At 32.9% G+C, this 19,623-nt stretch overlaps 1 pseudogene across 1 annotated transcript; it reads right to left on the reverse strand.

Annotated features, from left to right (window-relative positions):
- Positions 1-11,579: 11,579 nt before the first annotated feature.
- Positions 11,580-12,536, reverse strand: LOC308428970 (olfactory receptor 4C15-like; annotated as a pseudogene). Its single transcript has one exon. The product of its transcript is annotated as an olfactory receptor 4C15-like (transcript).
- Positions 12,537-19,623: the final 7,087 nt, after the last annotated feature.

Consider the following 19,623-nt stretch of genomic DNA (forward strand, 5'->3'; position numbering starts at 1 on the left):
TCCCTTTACTAAAATACCACATTGAATTACTTTGTCCATATATGAGTGTAACATCTTGCTGAAATGAATTGAGTAAATGATGGAGAATTAGAAGAGAATATAGTCACCTCCAATTTAGAATTGTAGATAAATACACACCTGAAGAAAAGGAATAATACATTGATTGTAATTTATAGCCTTGAGACTTATAATTTGGACAATTATACAATCCCACATCATTTGAATAATTATAAATTGATAAAATACATGTCTTGAAATTGTACAAATATACTAAAAGCTTACCTGATAATATTTAAGGATTACAAAGAAGGTCAAATTTGAAAATATCAAAAAGTTTCTCATGGTAGCCTTTTATTACAGTAGTAGATATAATTAAATCATTTGAAAACAGCTTCATTAATCACATAAGGAGCTTTTGTGAATCATTTAGATAAATATTATGTCTCTTGGATTATCTCAGGCATCTTTTGTATATACAATCAAAATTTATCAGTAAAGTATATCTTTGTATGTGAAGCTATACATGTATACATGTATAGATATATAAATGTATATTTACATTCATTGTTAAAATCTGTGAGTAAAAAGATTAATCCATGTCTGGTTGATTCTGTTCTCTTTTTCTCTCTATAAAACAAGTTTTTCTAAAGATAGGCATACTGTTCTTAGGAAATAAAGAGGATAACTAGCTAAATATGACTTGCTAATAAACACAAATTTGTTCAAAACACTACATGGGACATATGCTAAAATGTGAGCTATTTAAAATTCAGATTTAAATGCAAATCAGGTGTTTTTTATCTGGCAGCTCCTTTGAAAGCTCAGTCTTTGAAAAACTCAATCATCAACTTTGAAGTAACAAGTAGACAACTTAGCAACTTGAAAAAGGAAAAGAAAACATTCCATTAGAACCATTTATATGTTAATATTTTGTGATATTATGAAGTCAAAATTACTGTGTTGTATGTACATAAAATGCCAATATTCAAGCAAAGAGAAATCGTTAATGGTGTTATAGACAATTTGTCCACATATCATAGGTAATTATTTTCTTTTTGTATTGTTGGAGTTTAATTTTTTTAGTGTTTAGTTCTTTTTCTGGGTCACACATTAAATTTGTTTTTCGACACTTTCTAAAATAAGAGTATCTACAAAAAACTAAATGTTGGGCAGGTTTATTGTTTATAAAATTAAATGAACAGATGGAATTCTACATATTTTATTCTATCACAACAATATGTACAAGTTTATTGTAAAACAGCATTTATCTTGATTTTCTTAGTTAACTCTTTCACCAAAATGTGAACTCTATAGAAATTCCCAAATGAAAGCCAAATATAATGAACAGCAGCCTAAACAAACAGTAGTATAAAATAGTAGGGTCACTAAAAAACCATCATTTACACTATACTAAGATCACTATTTAACTATAATAAAATATATAATTTACCAGTGGTTATTTGAAGCTAAAGCAGAATAGATGAAGAACTTCCATGAGTAAGGAGTAAGCATCATTCAAGCAGGAAATATGAAAATAAAACTAACCATTACCCACAATGACTATAGTTTGATGGAATTCTATAAAATAATGTCTTAGGTTGTGAGACTGAAAAGACTAGAGGGAGGGGAAGCTTTTATAAAAATATCAGTGATGTAGTATGATATCATATACATTCGCATGTATTCATAAATCAGAAAGTTTTGTCATACAAAGAAAACCAAACTGAACAGGATGTTCCAAAGAACAAAGACCTTTTGTTAATTTTAAAAATTAAATAACTCTTAGCTTCATTTTCTACTCTACTTAGCATGGCCAATAATACTGCACAAAATATCAATATTATTTTCTCAGTAAAACTATTTTCATACAGTGACACATCCATAGTGAAAAAGAGTACAATGAAGTTAGAATTAATGGTAACATGGTTATGGTTTTAGATTAGATGTTAATTGATATAGCATAGACTGTAGTACAAACAAGATCAAAATTGTTTGTGCAGCATGTGGATTTAATTTTAAAAGTTTACAACTAGTCAAAATGAAGAGAACAACTCACTGTAAGGTACTCAACGCAGTACATCTATAACATAATAAGTTTCACTACAATATAATGCAACTCATGGACCCAAGACTCAGTGAGTACTGCAGAGAATGGGGTAACAAATCATCTGAATATGTGAAGGCTCAGCTAAATTGAATAAAATCTCCTATGTAGCTAAAATTAACATATATACATTTAATTAAACCCTGCAACTTTCTATCATGTCTTAAATGCATGAACTTAAATGTAGATCAAATAAATTGTGAAACAAAAAGTTTGAAATATTACTCATGTAAGGAAAATATGAAGGGGCACCAATGAAAGGAAAAGTCACTGAAAGGAAAAGTCACAGGGCACCAATGTTGTGAAAGGATGACGATCTGAGTCATGGCACCAATGTTAGGGGAAGGATGAAGAAAGTGGGGGGCACATGGCCCATGGAATTGCGGCAAGGCCTGGGGGCAAGAAAGATGCCTCTGAGGGGCCCATGTTGGGAATCCCTTCCCTGAGGGACCAGCCACACAATACCATAGTATGGAATAGAGTTTATTCAGGTCATGGGAGAGTTAAGAGGGTGGTAGAGGCAGAGAGAGAGAGAGAGAGAGAGAGAGAGAGAGAGAGAGAGAGAGAGAGAGAGAGAGAGAGAGAGAGAGAGAGAGAGAGAGAGAGAGAGAGAGGGAGAGAGGAGAGGCCGGCCATGAGCACGTGGGAGAGAGGGGGAAGTGAAAGGGAAGTGGAGGGGTAGGAGTGGTAGAGCAAGGCTGCAAGAGCAAGAGAGGCCAAGAGAGAGAGGAGGGGTCAAGCAACTCCTTTTATAGTGTCAGGTCACTGGGGCAGAGCATACCTGGCCACTGCTGGGTAATTGAGGGGTAGGGTATACCTGGCTGTTGCTAGGTAACTGAGGGGTGGGGTTTACAGAATCCCAACAACTCACCTTCTCCTTTTAAGTATTTCTGAGGCTAATGTGAGAATTGGGAACAAGAAACAGATATGACCAGAATATATTGCATGAAATTCTCAAAGAATAACTGATATATACTTAACAAAATTTAGAAAAACAGCTTTATGTATAATATAAATAAGAACAAAATTTTATATATGAAGCATGTAGGCCCATTTAAGACAAGATATTAATTCACTATTTTGGTGAGGTTTTGGCAACATCTGATATACCCAGTCTGGACTCAAACTCAGCATATAACCTAGAATGACTGTGAACTCCTAATCCTCCTCTCCTCATTTCCCAGTGCTGGGATTCTAAATGTACTCTACTACAACTGGAAAAAAATTATATTTTTATAAATATATTATACAAAATAAATAAAAAGAGTATAAGTGTATTTTAAACATCATCTGCATACACCAACTTAGATAAAAATTGAATCCTTAAAAAGTTTTTCTTTTTAAAGGAAAAAATTTCATATCGCATTCATTTTTAGAGTATCACCCATATTTATTAACAGTTAAAAAATGTTCTACATCTATAATGAATATCAATTAATTATATAAAGGGCATCAGCCATGTTTTTTAACAATTTAGAAACATCTATAATTAACATTTATAAATCACTTTATATAAAGATTTTATTTCCAATTTACAGATAAGGAAACTAAGATGGGAGTATAAATCACAGAGCTATCAGCTCCTCTACACTCAGAGAGAGTCTGACATATTTTGTTGAGTCCCTAATGGAAATTGCTTTTTATGTATTATACCTTTTGGCAGTATAAAGAAGTAAATGTTCGAGCCAAGATCCCCATTTCCAAAGGCATTGTTATAATAAATTTCCTTCCCATCAACCAGCAATTATGCAGCCCATTTATGCTTAAGGTTCTGCACCTAGCAAACATAAACAGCAGGATGTCTATTTAAATGATGCTAATTTACCAATTCAATAAAATGCCTTATTCAATATATTTAATACATTTGTAAAATATTTTTTGAAAAATATATGTAATTTTGTTTTTCAAATCCTAGTCAGTATTTTAAAATATAACAGTTATAGAAGTATAAACATGTAACTCTAGTCATAAATTTTCAATTGATTTAAATTTAAGAAATAAAATGTAATTCTGAAAATAAAATTATATTAGGAAATTTTACCTTAGAATATGTCAAAAAGACTGAAAGCTACGTGAATATTTTTCTTAGAGGTTAAGAACACTATTTCCTCTTGTAGAGGACCTGTGTTTGTCTCCTAGTACCTTTGTATTTAACTCTAGTTCTCTAGTTCCTGGAGTCTTCTCATAACCTCCATGAGTACCAAACATATACCTGGTATACCTGTATCCCACTCACTCATATAAATAAAATGAAAATAAAGTAATCCTTAAAGTTAACAGAAACTAGGAAATATCTAAAATATTAACAATGAGGATGATTATGTAAGACTATTGTAAATTATTTTCATGATACTGTATTAAAACACAGGTAAGATGAGAATATCAAAGAAAGTATTTTAATATATTTATTAAAAATAAAACTAAATGTAGATTTACAGATATTTTAAACACATCTTATAGTTTATAAAGATACAAAATAATAGGCTCTTCGGTTGTATTTCAGCTAAAAGAAACCCCTTCCAGTAGATAAGCATAGCCCCCTGTAAAAGGATGCGGCTACCCATGCATGGAAAATTAATTTTTTTAACAACTTTATTTTACAAAACAAAGATAAATGTACAGATTGTAAGAATTTTTTGCATAAAATTATACAATACATTTTCGTCAGTACTTTTTTTCAGATTTTAAAATAATTTTTACATAAAACTGTATGAATATATTTTTTAGTCAGTACTTGATATTTTTAAAGGTTTGATAGTACGCATTGAAAACTTAATAGTTACAATGAGCATAAAGTACATGTAAAACAAAATGTAACATGGAAATAGTCAAAGTTCTCTTGTTGTATAAAAATTTTTTGTTTTGTTTTGTTTTGTTTTCTTTATTTCTTGGACTTCATAGAGTCTGTGAGTTGTTTCTGGGGCAGTGTGAGCCTCTGGGGTTAGCATCGCATAATCAGTGACTGCATATTATGTCTGTTCTTTTGTGACTGCATTATCTCACTCAGAATGATATTCTCTAGATGCAGCCATTTTCTTAAGAATTTGGTCAAATCATTTTTTCTGGTGGCTGAGTAGTATTCCATTGTGTAAATATACCACAATTTTTGTATCCATTCATCTTCTGAAGGACATCTGGGTTCTTTCCAGCTTCTGGCTATTATAAATAGAGCTGCTATGAACATGGTGGTGCATATATCTTTGTTGTGTATTAAAGTGTCTCTGGGGTATATGCCCAGAAGTGGAATAGCTGGGTCTTCAGGTAGTATTATGTCCAATTTTCTGAGGTATCGCCAGACTGATTTCCAGAGTGGTTGTATTAGTTTCCAACCCCACCAACACTGGATAAGGGTTCTTCTTTCTCCGCAACCTCGCCAGCATCTGTTGTCATCTGAGTTTTGGATCTTGGCCAATATGATTGGTGTGAGGTGGAATCTCAGGGTTGTTTTGATTTGCATTTCCCTAATGGCTAAGGATGTCCAGCACTTCCTCAGATATTTCTCAGCCATTCGGTGTTCCTCAACTGAGAACGTTTTGTTTAGCTCTGTATCCCATTTTTTAATAGGGTTATTTGATTCTCTGGTGTCTAGCTTTTTGAGTTCTTTGTATACCTTAGATATTAGGCCTCTATCTGATGTGGAGTTGGTAAAAATCTTTTCCCATTCTGTTGGCTGCCGTTTTGTTTTCTTAACAATGTCCTTAGCCTTGCAGAAACTTTGCAATCTCATTAAGTCCCATTTGTTAATCTTTGACCTTAGAGCTTGAGCCATTGGTGTTTTGTTCAAAAATTTTCTCCTGTGCCTATATGTTTTAAAGTTTTCCCTAATTTCTCATTTAATAGTTTCAGTGTATCTGGTTTAATGTAGAGAACTTTGATCCACTTACACTTGAGCTTTGTACAAGGAGATAAGAAAGGGTCTATTTTCATTCTTTTGCATGTTGAGTGCCAGTTGGACCAGCACCATTTGTTGAATAGGCTGTCCTTTTTCCATTGAATGTTTATGGCTCCTTTGTCAAAAATCAGGTGACCATATATGTGAAGGCTCATTTCTGGATCTTCTATTATATTCCATTGATCCACATGCCTATTTCTATACCAGTACCATGTAGTTTTCAGCACAAGTGCCTTGTATAGTTTGAGGTCAGGGATAGTGATTCCCACAGATGTTTTCTTGTTGTTGAGGATGGATTTCCCTATTCTAGGTCTTTTGTTGTTCCATATGAAATTATACATTGATCTTTCCAATTCCATGAAGAACTGTGTTGGAATTTTGGTGGGGATTGCGTTGAATCTGTAGATTGCTTTTGGTAGGATGGCCATTTTTAAAATGTTGATCTTTCCAATCCATGAGCATGGGAGATCTTTCCATTTTCTGAGATCCTGCTCAATTTCCTTCTTTAGCCATTTGAAGTTTTTTCATACCAGTCCTTCTCTTCCTTAGTTAGAGTCGCACCAAGGTATTTCATAGTTTTTGTGACTATTGTGAAAGGTACCTTTTCCCTAATTTCTTTCTCCACATATTTGTCCTTTGAGTATAGGAAGGCTACTAATTTGTTTGAATTGATTATGTATCCAGCCACTTTGCTGAACTTGTTTATCAGCTGTAGGAGTTCTCTGGTGGAGTTTTTGGGGTCACTTAAGTACACTATCATGTAATCGGCAAAGAGTGATGTTTTTATCTCTTCCTTTCCAATTTGTATCCCCTTGATCTCCTTTTGCTGTCTAATTGCTCCAGCCAGGACTTCCACTACTATGTTGAATAGGTAGGGGGAGAGTGGGCAGTCTTGTCGAGTCCCTGATTTTAGTGGGTTTGCTTCAAGTTTCCCACCATTAAGTTTGATGTTGGCTGTTGGTTTGCTGTATATTGCTTTTATTATGTTTAAGTATGGACCATGGATTCCTGTTCTTTCCAGGACTTTTAAAAGAAGGGGTGTTGAATTTTGTCAAATGCTTTCTCAACATCTAGTGAGATGACCATGTGATTTTGTCCTTTGAGTTTGTTTATATGGTGGATTACGTTGATGGATTTCCTTATATTAAACAATCCCTGCATCCCAGGGTTGAAGCTTACTTGGTCATGATGAATGATCATTTTGATGTGTTCTTGGATTCGGTTTGCAAGGATTTTGTTGAGTATTTTTGTGTCAATGTTCATAGGTGAGATTGGTCTGAAGTTCTTTTTCCTTGTAGAGTCTTTGTGTGGTTTGGGTACAAGGGTTATTGTAGCTTCAAAAAATTAGTTGGGTAGAATTCCATCTGATTATATCTTTTGGAATAGTTTGGATAGTATTGGTTTTATGTCTGCAAGAAATGTCTGATAAAATTCTGCACTGAACCCATCTGGACCTGGGCTTTTTTTGGTTGGGAGGCTTTTGATGACTTGTTCTATTTCTTTAGGTGTTATAGTGTTATTTAGATGGTTTACTTGGTCCTGGTTTAACTTTGGGATCTTGTATCTGTCTAGGAATTTGTCCATTTCCTCCAGATTTTCCAATTTTGTGGAGTACAAGTTTTTGAAGTAGGATCTGATGATTTCTTGAATTTCCTCAGTTTCAGTTGTTATGTCCCCACTTTCCTTTCTGATTTTGTTAATTTGGATACTCTCTCTTTGCCCTCTAGTTAGTCTAGCTAGGGGTTTATCAATCATGTTGATTTTCTCAAAGAACCAACTCTTGGTTTTGTTGATTTTTTCAATGGTTCTTTTTGTTTCTATTTGGTCTATTTCTGCCCTAATTTTGAATATTTCTTGTTGTTTACTCTTCTTGGGTATATTTGCTTCCTTTTGTGCTAGGGAATTTAGGTGTGCTGTCAGGTTGCTGATGTACGTTCTCTCCAGTTTCTTTTTGAAGCCCTTAGGGCTATGAGTTTTCCTCTCAGTACTGCTTTCATTGTATCCCATATGTTTGGGTATGTTGTGTTTTCGTATTTGTTGAATTCTAGAAAGTCCTTAATATCTTTCTTAATTTCTTCTTTGGCCCTGCTATCGTTTAACAGAGTATTGTTTGTTTCCATATGTACGTAGGCTTTTTGTTGTCTTTGTTGTTGTTAAAGACCAGCCGTAGACCATGATCTGAGAGGATGCATGGGAGTATTTCAATCTTCTTATATCAATTGAGGCTCATTCTTTGTCCAATTATGTGGTCAATTTTCAAGAAGGTGCCATTGGTTGGTGAGAAGATGGTGTATTCTTTTACTTTAGGATGATATGTTCTGTATATCTCTATTAATTCTAGTTGGTTCAAAGTCTCTGCTAGTTTTGCAGTGTCCTTTTTCAGTTTCTTTTTCCATGATCTGTCCATTAGTGAGAGTGGGATATTAAAGTCTCCCACTATTATTGTGTGGGGTGAAATGTGTTTTTTGAGCTTTAGTAGGGTTTCTTTTATGAATGTGGGTGCTTTTTTATTTGGAGCATATATGTTAAGAATTGAGAGTTCCTCCTGACAGATTTCCCCGGTGATGAGTAAAAAGTGTCCTTCCTTATCTTTTTTGATAACTTTTGGTTGGAAATTTACTTTATTCGATATTAGAATAGCCACTCCAGCTTGCTTCTTGGAGCTGTTTGCTTGGAAGTTTTTTTCCCACCCTTTTACTCTGACATAGTTTCTGTCTTTGTCTCTGAGATGAGTTTCCTGTATGCAGCAAAAGGCTGGATTTTGTTTATGTATCCAGTCTGATAGTCTATGTCTCTTTATTGGGGAGTTGAGACCATTTATGTTAATAGATGTCAAGGAATAGTTGTTTCTGTTTCCTGCCATTATTGCTTTTTTGGGTTGTGTTGTGTCTGTGTTTTTTTCTTCTTTTATTTTTCTTCTTTAGGAGTTTTCTTGTTCTTACTAGGCTGTATTTTCCCTCATTGTATTGGGTTTTCCACCTATAATTCGTTGTAGTGCTGGGTTTGTGGTCAGATATTGTGTGAATTTTGATTTGTCTTGAAATATCTTCTTCTCTCCATCGATGGTGATTGATAGTTTTGCTGGGTATAGCAGCTTGGGCTGGCACTTGTGCTCTCTTAAGGAGTGCATGATGTCTGTCCAGACTCTTCTAGCTTTCATAGTCTCTGTTGAGAAATCGGGTGTGAGTCTGATTGTTCTGCCTTTATATGTTACCTGACCTTTTTCCCTTACTGCTTATAGTATTCTTTCTTTACTTTGGGCGCTTGATGTTTTTACTATTATGTGTCAGGAGGTATTTCTTTTCTGGTCCAACCTATTTGGAGTTCTGAGGCTTCTTTTATGCTCTTGGTCATCTCATTCTTGAGGGTAGGGAAGTTTTCTTCTATGATTTTGTTGAAGATATTTACTGTGCCCCTTAGTTGATACTCTTTTCCCTCTTCTATTCCTATTATCCTTAGGTTTGGTCTTCTCATTGTGTCTTGGATTTCCTGGACATTTTGGGTTAGGAGCTTTTTGTTTTTTGCATCTTCTCTGGCTGTTTGGTCTATGTTTGCAATGTTGTATTCTGCCCCCGAGATTCTCTCTTCGATCTCTTGTAATCTATTGGAAATGCTTGCTTCTGTGACTCCTGATTTGTTTTTTTGGTGTTCTGACTCTAGGGTTATCTCTTTTAGTGTTATTGTGTCAATCTCTGTTTTAATTTCCCTCTTCCATTCCTTTATTTCTTTGGTTCTGTTTTCCTCTAGTTCTTTGAGTTCTTTGAGTGTTTTTCTTGTTTCTTCTTTAAAACCTTCTGAATCTTTTTGCTTTTCCTCCCTTTCTTGTTTAAATAACTCTATCAGCGTCTTGAGGCATGATTTCAGGTCTGTGTCTTCTTTTTCTGGAGTGTTTGGAGTTTCGATGTTTACTGTTATGGGAGAGCTGGGCTCTGGTGTTGCTAGATTGTCTTTGTTCCCTTGGGATATACTCTTTCTCTTTCCTCTTGCCATTTTATTGTCAGTGATATGTTTTTACCTTTCCCTTGTATCTGGTCTGTGTCCCTGGTTCTCCACTGGTTGAGGTGTCAGATGGGTCTAGCCCTGTTTTATGCCTCAGAGTCATCGGGTGTGAGCAGAAGTTCCAACGTTCTGTTTCTGTTTGCTGGATCAGGCAAGGCAGGGCAGGGCAAGGCAGGGGGTGCACTTTCCTTGTGTACTCCACAGAGATCTTTCTGCTCCCCTGCAGCCCAGGTCTCCCACCCACCAGTTGCTCAGCCTCTATGAGCTGCCGTTCCACCTGACAGGTAGGCCAGGCTCCGCTCTGCGTCCGGAAGTCGCCTCTGGGTGGAAACAGAAGTTCTAATTTTCTGTTCCCAATCAAAGTTGCTCAGCCTCTATGAGCCGCCGTTCCACCTGGCAGGTAGGCCAGGCTCCGCTCTGCCTCCTTTTTTTTTTTTTTTTCTCATGGGTCCTGTTTGTTAAGAATCTACAGTGAACCATGAATGGAATACAGTTCTATAGAGAACACACAACTGAAGCTACCCCTAGTCCTGAATAGTTTATAGCTTTATTTTATCAACATATTAAGTGGAGACAAGGTTCAGCAGTGGAGATGGTGAAATCATTACAACACTTTAGTGTATTTCTACTCCTAATTTCAAGACACATTTATTTCATTAACCAATTTCAAAAGGCATTCTAATAACTAAATTTCTTTCAAAATCCTTAGACTTATGATCATACAGTTCAATCGACATTACTTTTTTGTGATATTTAAAACTTTATTGTTTAAAAATATTTGCAAAAAAATAAAAATATTCCACTTCATGATTAACAAGACTCCCAAATATATACAACTTATGAGTTATAAAAAGGATACAATGCTGTACATTTTTAGTCCTAATTATATTGTGGAATTTTTTATTCTTTTTTTATATGAGTGCCTAAAATACTTACAATACTGAAACTATAAAATTTAATATGAAGCTTACATTATCCTTACCAAAAGCCAATTCAAATTTTATATTGAAATTGACTTAAACTTTTATATAATAACCTGACTATTCAGTTCATTGTATTAGAGTAATCCCACATATGGTTTTCTAACATACAGTGTTAATGCATAATCTATAGAATAGTATCATGTACTTCCCTTATAAGGAGTAATACAGGTCATTTATGAAGTAAATGCAGTTTTACTTTGCTGATTGCACTAAGTTGTAAACATTAATTATACAGTTGAATTATTTGATTTGTGTGTGTGTGTGTGTGTGTGTGTGTGTGTGAATGTATGTGAACATGATGCAAATGCTGGAACTCTAGCACATGCCAGAAGAACTTGAGGAGTTCTTTGTCTATTCTTTCTACCTATTTTTGTTTGAAAAACGATCTGTGACTGACTGAGTCTTGAACTTGCTGTGCTATTCAATGATTAGTAGTCCAATTCATACCTGGGCCTGCCTTTTTCTGGTTCACCAAATGGGGCTTAATATTGATCTACCATACTTGGCTTTGGACATGAGTGATAAGGATCCAAATAGTCCTCATTATTAAATAACAAGTACTTTGTCTACCAAGCCATTTCAGTTGTAAGCATCCAATGTTTTAATATTTATCAGGAACCATTATCAGTTGCTTCTACATTTTCCTGATAGCATTTATAATTTCCCTATTCCTGAAAGTGTAAACCATAGGATTGAGCAGTGGTGTCAAGACATCTGTAAACAAAAAAAAAAAAAAAAAAAAACAAAAAAAACATATTTCTCAAGGGAGAATGCTGATGTTGGTCAGGCTTATATTAATATGCAAGGAACAAAGAAAAAATTACAATAGTAATATGGGATCCACAGGTAGAGAGAACCTTACAACACCCTTCAGAGCTGTGGGATCTCAGAGAGAACAATATAACAGCATAGGAAACTAGCATAAATGAGAATATACTTATGCAGATAGACCCACTATTGGCAAACACCAAAATGATAAAAATGTGGATGTCAGTACAGGCAAGCTTCAGCAATGGAAACAAGTCACATATGAAATGATCAATGACATTGGGTCCACAGAAGGGCAATTGCAAAGTAAAGGCAATTTGTATGATAAAATGAAAGAATCCTCCAGCCCAGGCTACCCCAACCAGGATGTCACAGAGCCTCCGATTCATGAAGAAAGAGTAGTGCAAGGGTTTCAAATGACCACATAGCAGTCATAGGCCATTGCTGCCAGAACAATGACCTCCACAGCAGAAAGAAAGTGCACAGCAAAGACTTATTTTATACAACTTTCAAAAGAGATGTTCTTCTTCTCATCAACCATGTCTACAATCATCTTTGGTGTGACAACAGAGGAGACACAAGCATTCAGGAAGGACAGGAGCACCAGGAAGAAGTGCATGGGAGAATCCAGTAGAGCAGGACTGTAGACAATGATCACCACAATCATCATGTTGCCAACAAGAGTTGCAAGATATAAAAATAAAAATATAAGAAATATTATTTTCTTGATGTGGGGGTTTTGTGAAAGCCCCAGAAGTATGAATTCACTGGCAAAGCTCTGGTTATGCATGATACTCCAAAGGACATTGAGAGACTAGGATATTTATGAAACTTTGTAATTTTAAGAAAAACATGTATCATAAAAATCTACAATATCAGCATTAATACTATAATGCATCTTTATATAAAACTTATCATGATTCATTTAATTACTATTCCAAATTGAGTATTTTTTGAAAAATGTAGTTAGATATCAAAGAGAGTTAAGGGAGAACTTATTGAGTAATTTAAAATAACTGTAATTTTTAATATTTGGGATAAAGCCATCTATTTGGGTAAAGAAAAGAATCACATTTAAAATTTCACTTTCATTATTTTTGTTTTCTGTAGTAAAATATTGAAAGGCAGTTAGAAATTATACCTGAGTAATAAACCAAAGTCTACATGTTCTTAAACATATCTAGTATTTTCATGAAACTAGGCAGGGTTGTGTTGTTTACAGTAATGCACTAATGCTTCATTAACCAAAATTAAAAGGGATAAAATAGCCTTTGAAAACATTGAAATTTTAAATTTTCTTACATAATATGAAGTACACTAGAGCTAAAATCAACTAATTTTTATAACATAGAAATCTCAATATAACAATATCTATCATTTATATAATGCTAATGAAGAAAATTTTAAATTCACTTTATTTCATCAATTTATATTGTGATCATAGCCTCCTTAAAATGATGCTGTTGTTAGGATCACAAAAAAAGATGGGAAATTGAACAGTATAGGATTCAGCATTCTAGTCAACAATATGTGAGAAGTGGAAAAATGTTAACAAAAATTTTAAGTTCAAAGAAACAAGATGGCTAAACTTGGATTTCAAGATCTAGCTCCATCATCCATGACATCTCCTTAGCATCAACAAGACAGAATGAGATTTAAAATAACAAAAAACAAAACAAAGCAAAACCTGAGCATATCAGAGTAGAAGTAGCCTTTTGGCAGGCTTCATCTGTCTGTTAATGATTAATTCTGATTATATTGTCCTTGTGTGAATCTTGTATTTCCATAAAAGCAACAAGGTAAAGAAAGAATAGAGAATCATAAAATAATGAACCAACCACAAGTATTAAAAGGGTATATATAATATAGCTGAAGAAGAGAAAATAAATAACTGAATATCACTTACAATTATGGGATTTAATTATTTGTCAGACATTTATACACCATGTATATATGCTACATCTTGTATATAAAAATACAGCTTTACAAAAAAAAATAGCTTTACAAATATATGGCTTTAAATATTTCATATAAACCATGTTCCTATACAGAATACTTGCTCTTCTCCAAGAAATATTAGGAGGATTAAATTTGACAATGTTAAAATGTTACTTATGGTATTGTTCTTATGCTCATTCATAAACCCAGCTGCTTCATGCAAATAATCTGGTAATACTAGTAAACTAAATTTCTCCAGAAAATTATAGAATAAAATGTATTTCTGTCTTGAGTATATCTGAAATATTTTCTTAAACATATTTTGATGTGATTATCCGTATTAATTATTACACATGCATTCATATACATATATGTGCCTATATGTGTGTATGTTATTACATTTCTGTGAGTAAAGTATTAATAAATTACTTATACACTGAAAAAAATGATAATGATTTTAATGACTGACTTTTGCATAGTTCATATTTAATTGCACTTGAAAAGGGCAGAGGAAGATAAGGAGAATGAAGAAGAAAGAAGAGATGCATACTTTGAATCAACCACTTCTATGTTTTTAAGGCAGTTTTTCAGCAGTATTCATAATATAATCACTATTTCCAATGATAAACTACAACAAAAAATAAACAAGAATATATGAAAAAAAAGCCCAATGCTGTACAAGATGATAACTGGACCACTAGATCTATCAGTAATTATATAAGGTAAATTAAGTGATCACCACCTAATTTAGCAGGTGTTGTTCTATGCTAAGTCAAGATGGACAAACAAACTACACTGAATAAAGCATGGTGTTGATGTATAAAAATTTTTAATGAAAATAAACATTTCTTACAATGAAAAAATATGGTAATAAAGGAGAAACAGCTACAGAGTCTTGATAATTCTTTATCGGATATATACCTTTATTTTTATCCACAGAATAGGTATGGAAATAAATGTTCCTAAAATTTAAAAAGCCTGGGGACATTTAAAATATACTTTTTCAAATCTCATCAAAATAATGGTGAAAGAAGAACACTACTGTATAATAAATTCTTACTTTTCTATAATCAAAATTGTTAGTATATATACACATATGTATATTCTTTATAAAATATATCTACAAATGGTTAACAAGACAAATTACGTGTATATATTTTTTTCACAAAGTAAAAATACATGATTTTATGGGCTATAGTAAAATATAATCATTTGAATACATATAATGGTTTAATGTTCTTAATCAATGGTGATATGGTGAAGATTTTGTCCTCACTCACAGATATTCAGGTTTTAGTTGACATCTTCTACAACAATACAAAACAAAAAACAAAGCAGCCAAAAAAAGTGGAGGATTCTAAGTAAAATAAAGTCCAAAGTTAACATAAAATTAAAGTAAATGTTAGCTGAATTTGCTATGTTTATTTAAGGTTCTCACTTGTTCTGATTAAAGTGACACTGTCATTAGCCAAACAGCAGTTTTTTTGAATTATTTATGAAGTCAATAATAGACAGCACAGCACAGTCACTATACTTTATGAATATGTGTTATGTTTTTTCTATAATTTAGAAGATGATAAGCCTAACAGGAACTATAGCCTAGATCTATCTGAGAGTATGCTAAATTTAAATAAAGTCTCTTATTTAGTTAAAGCTAACATATTCTTTTTTATTTCAGTCTTTCCAAATAAACTCTTATTAAAGCACTGGGGCAATGTTGAGTGAAATTCAGTGTTAGCACAAAAACAGTTCTGTCTTATTTGCATGAATCTAAAATGAGAACAAATAGAATTTTGAATCTTGTATTTACCCACCATGGGAGGACCTAGGAATAGTAAGACAGGGTGTACATGAACACAATATATTTTATACATGCAGTTAGAGGTATGGTGGGGTGGGGTGTGTTGGGGACATCTTTGTGGAGAAGGAGGTCATGGAGGAGGTAAGGCATATGCAATAGGAGGAGGGTGGATTGGGAGAGAAATAAAATCTGGATTAAAAAAATAATAATAGTAATAAAGAATGAATAAAATATATTTTTAAAATAGCTAACAAACATTAGTTGTAGACATGTCATTGAACAGATTACTAGAAATTGGGTTTTATTCAGCCCCATTTGGACACATCACCTTAACTTGGAATGACTAAGGTCCTGAGCCTCCAGCTTTCTCTTCAGTCATAGTGTTACAATCTTGTGCCACAACACACAGCCATGAACTACAAAAATAACTTGTCACTATTGATGCCAACATTATTTTAAACAGTGCCTACAAAAAGCCATACTGTGTTGAAATGTTAAATAGATCAAAAGAAAAACACTTTTTTTATAACCAGTTTATGAAGTATTCTGTTTACAATGAAAATAATTCACTCACTCAAATACATTTAGAAAACACAATAGAAATTGTTCCAGAATCTCATTTATAATTTTGAACTGGTATTTCAGCTCACAAATTACACTTTGAAAACAAATTTAGATGAGGAAATTTTATGTTAAAATACAATACTGTCAAAAGAATTGAATTAGGGATATTGAAAAGTATGTGAAAATAGGAATCTAACAAATGCTATCTGCAAAAATATGAATCTAACAAATCACTACATTATGCTAGTATAAATACCACACTAAAATGTCAAGGAAAGATCATTATAATAATGTGTTAAGTGATAAAAGCATAAGAAATTAAATGTCCATTTTTAGGAGTTAAAAATATATAGTCCATAAGAAAACAATAAATATTATAAACTTCATTGATATGACTTACCTTGTTACTATCAAATTAAATAAAATTAAACATAAACTAAAAGCACATCAACATTACATTTTAATTTTAAATAACAAATCAATACTACAACATAGGCTTTTTTTCTGAAAATACGAAGGTGTGCCATCTGAGTCTCACCATATGTCATTTCATATCCAAACGCTGAAGGTATTTGTCTCCTATTCTCTATGACAGAGTGACCATCAGTCTTGGCTAATATTTTCCATTTACTTCCAGCATTTCTTCCACATTTAAGAGGTAGCAAGAGAGTATCTCTGACAGTGAGGGTAGAGTGTATTACCTGTGCTTTTTAAGTGCTATATTTATGTGGTTATTATAACAAAAAATGAAGAATCCAAAATTACTCCTTCACTGTATCCAGACATCATGAATGTGACAATCATTCTCTGTTCCTTGGATATTTAAAAAAAATATTCCTGCCCTTATTAGATTCTAAGACAAACTTTTCTACAAGTTTATCCATATAACAGTATTCATAAAGCTTGTGTGGCCATCTAATTTTTTTGTAGCAAATTAAAAAAATCATATTATGGTTATGTTTGCTAGTACTCTTGCATACCATCTATGTAGATAACAAACTCACAATTCTAACATAGATAGAGTTCAGAATATCTGTGCAGTACTTAACAAAATTTCATTCTGTAAAAGGATCTTTTTAATTAAATCTGTTAGGAAAATATTCAATGCTTTGAAAAATACTATTAAAGACTTTTCCTTAAAGAAAAAATCATATATCTATATCTATATAATCCTAATAGAAATATTTTATTTCCTTAAACTCATGAGTTCTTCCCATTTTCATAACAAAATGTTGAAGAATAAATCTTGTGCTAGTGTAGTGAGGGTATTCTTAACTAGATGCTGCTTGTTCATGATTAAAATGGCCATAGCACACCTAACCAACCCCCAGGATTTATATGCTCTGTTGTTCTTTATTTTGAGCGATTTCTCAGTTTATTGAAGGTTGATATACCTGTCTCATTTAGGTCTTACCATTGAACATACTCACTCCCAGCACTTCATTTAAAAATCTCTGCATTAATGCCAACACACTACAAAATGAACCTTACCTGACAAATCCTGAAAATAGTTGAGAAATATAAATATAGTTACTTAAAAGGCATTATTAATCTCAAATAATGGTAATAGTTTCTCCATAAAGACCTATGACCTCAAAAGTCCTAGGCATTTGAACAACTTTATATTACCAAGTACATATTACCTCCTGTAGCACATGATTCAAATAAAATCTAGCAGTGATTGTTTATCCTCCAAGAAGATATGGAATTACTGAGACAAGTGGCATAGCTTTTATGAATCCTTTATGTTCTAGAACATACACTCCACAGCTAAGGATGACACTTGATGTCATTTCTCTTCTAAGAGCCTACATTGAATCTTCTGCCAGGGTTATTAGGCAGCAGAAAGTACACTAGCTCTTAAATGTGTATCCCTATTAATTAAAATGTTGCACATGTTGCACATACAAAGTCAGTGAATAAAGTATAAAAATAATAACGCCTTAAACAATAGCTAGAAAGGAGGAAATACTCAGGAGATCTGAGAAAGTAAAATGCAGAAAGTGATGTTAAGATCCCACCCATGGTAGGGATAAGATTTCAGAGTTAGAGGAGTGTGAAGTAGAACATCAGCAAGTTTATATAATGTATGCATGTAGAATTTTCAAAGAACAGTTTGTTTGTATGAAAAAGAAAATGACATAATGATTTTGAGCAAATAAACACTTTAATCTAATGTAGATGTCAATGCTTTTTAATCCTTTCATTCTCTATGTTGTTTTGTTGAAGAGTAATATTGATTTTATACTATTTCATAATTTTATACATGCATATGTGTTTGATAAAATCTGTCCCCTTTAGTCTCTACTTTATCCTCTAACATGTGCACTTTTCTTCCACCTTCCTGTGATCTCTTTATGAACCTGTTGAATATATTTAGTGTTGTAGATGTGTGTGTGTGTGTGTGTGTGTGTGTAACAATCTTCTGGGAACTTATTTAGCATTTTAGAAACCACATGTATAAAGAAAGCTGACTTTCTCCCACATTATGCATTAATTTTCAACAGCACCACAGTTAAAGATGTAGACTCATGATCATCTCCTTCAGCATGTGGGGATATTGAGTTGCTTGATCTTTAGCAGATGTTATGCAGATAATCATAGTCTCATATTTATATTTATACCAGCTCTGTTATATCTTATACATACTCTCACCACAAATATTAAAATTTTATTTAAATCCTAGATTTCTTTTTTTATGGGGTGGTTAGCCATATATTTAATTTTCCAGTGGGGGGGATACATATTTTCACATATATTTCATGTTTTCTTTTTTTTACAACTTTATTTGTAAAAGAGAGATACATGTACAGATTTAAAAAGCATTTTGGGATAAAACTATATGAATATATCTTTGTCAGTACTTGATTTTTTAAAGGTTTGATGGTATGCATTGAAATCTTATTAGTTACCATAAGCATAAAGTACATGTAAAACAAACATAACATGGAAATAGTCAAAGTTTTCTTGCTGTGTATAGAGTAAACATAATGACTTTTTAAGGACTTATTTACTTATTATATATATGTACATAGTAGCTGTCTTCAGACACACCAGAAAAGGGCATCTGATCCCATTACAGATTGTTGTGAGTCACCACGTTGTTGCTGGGATTCAAATTCAGGACCTCTGGAAGAGCAGTCAGTGCTCTTTTTTTTTACACATAAAATTATTTTTTATATTACCAATAAACATATTCAGTACTAGAGGTCTATATCCTGCCATGAAAATATATGATTGTAAAATGTCTCAACTAAAATCTTGAAGAATCCTCTATATCATTATCTTTCTACAGGTCAAGTATAAAATAAACACTACTTTCCAGAATATAAACAAAAATAAAAAGCAAAACAATAACAAAAAACTAGAATGGAGAAAGCATAAGAAGTTAATATTTGCTAAAACTTACAATGCATATATTGTTGTTTGGAGTTTTGTAAATCCTAGATTTCTTTATTTTCTTTAAAAGGTTGAAGAGTTAGTTATCTTTTCTAATATGCCTTCCTGTTTCAGTTTACTTGATTTTATTTGTATTTGACAGTATATATTTATTGTGACATTTGTGGTATGTTTA

The sequence above is a fragment of the Micromys minutus genome, assembly GCF_963924665.1.
Source record: "Micromys minutus genome assembly, chromosome: 13".
NCBI classification, from domain to species: Eukaryota; Metazoa; Chordata; class Mammalia; order Rodentia; family Muridae; genus Micromys; species Micromys minutus.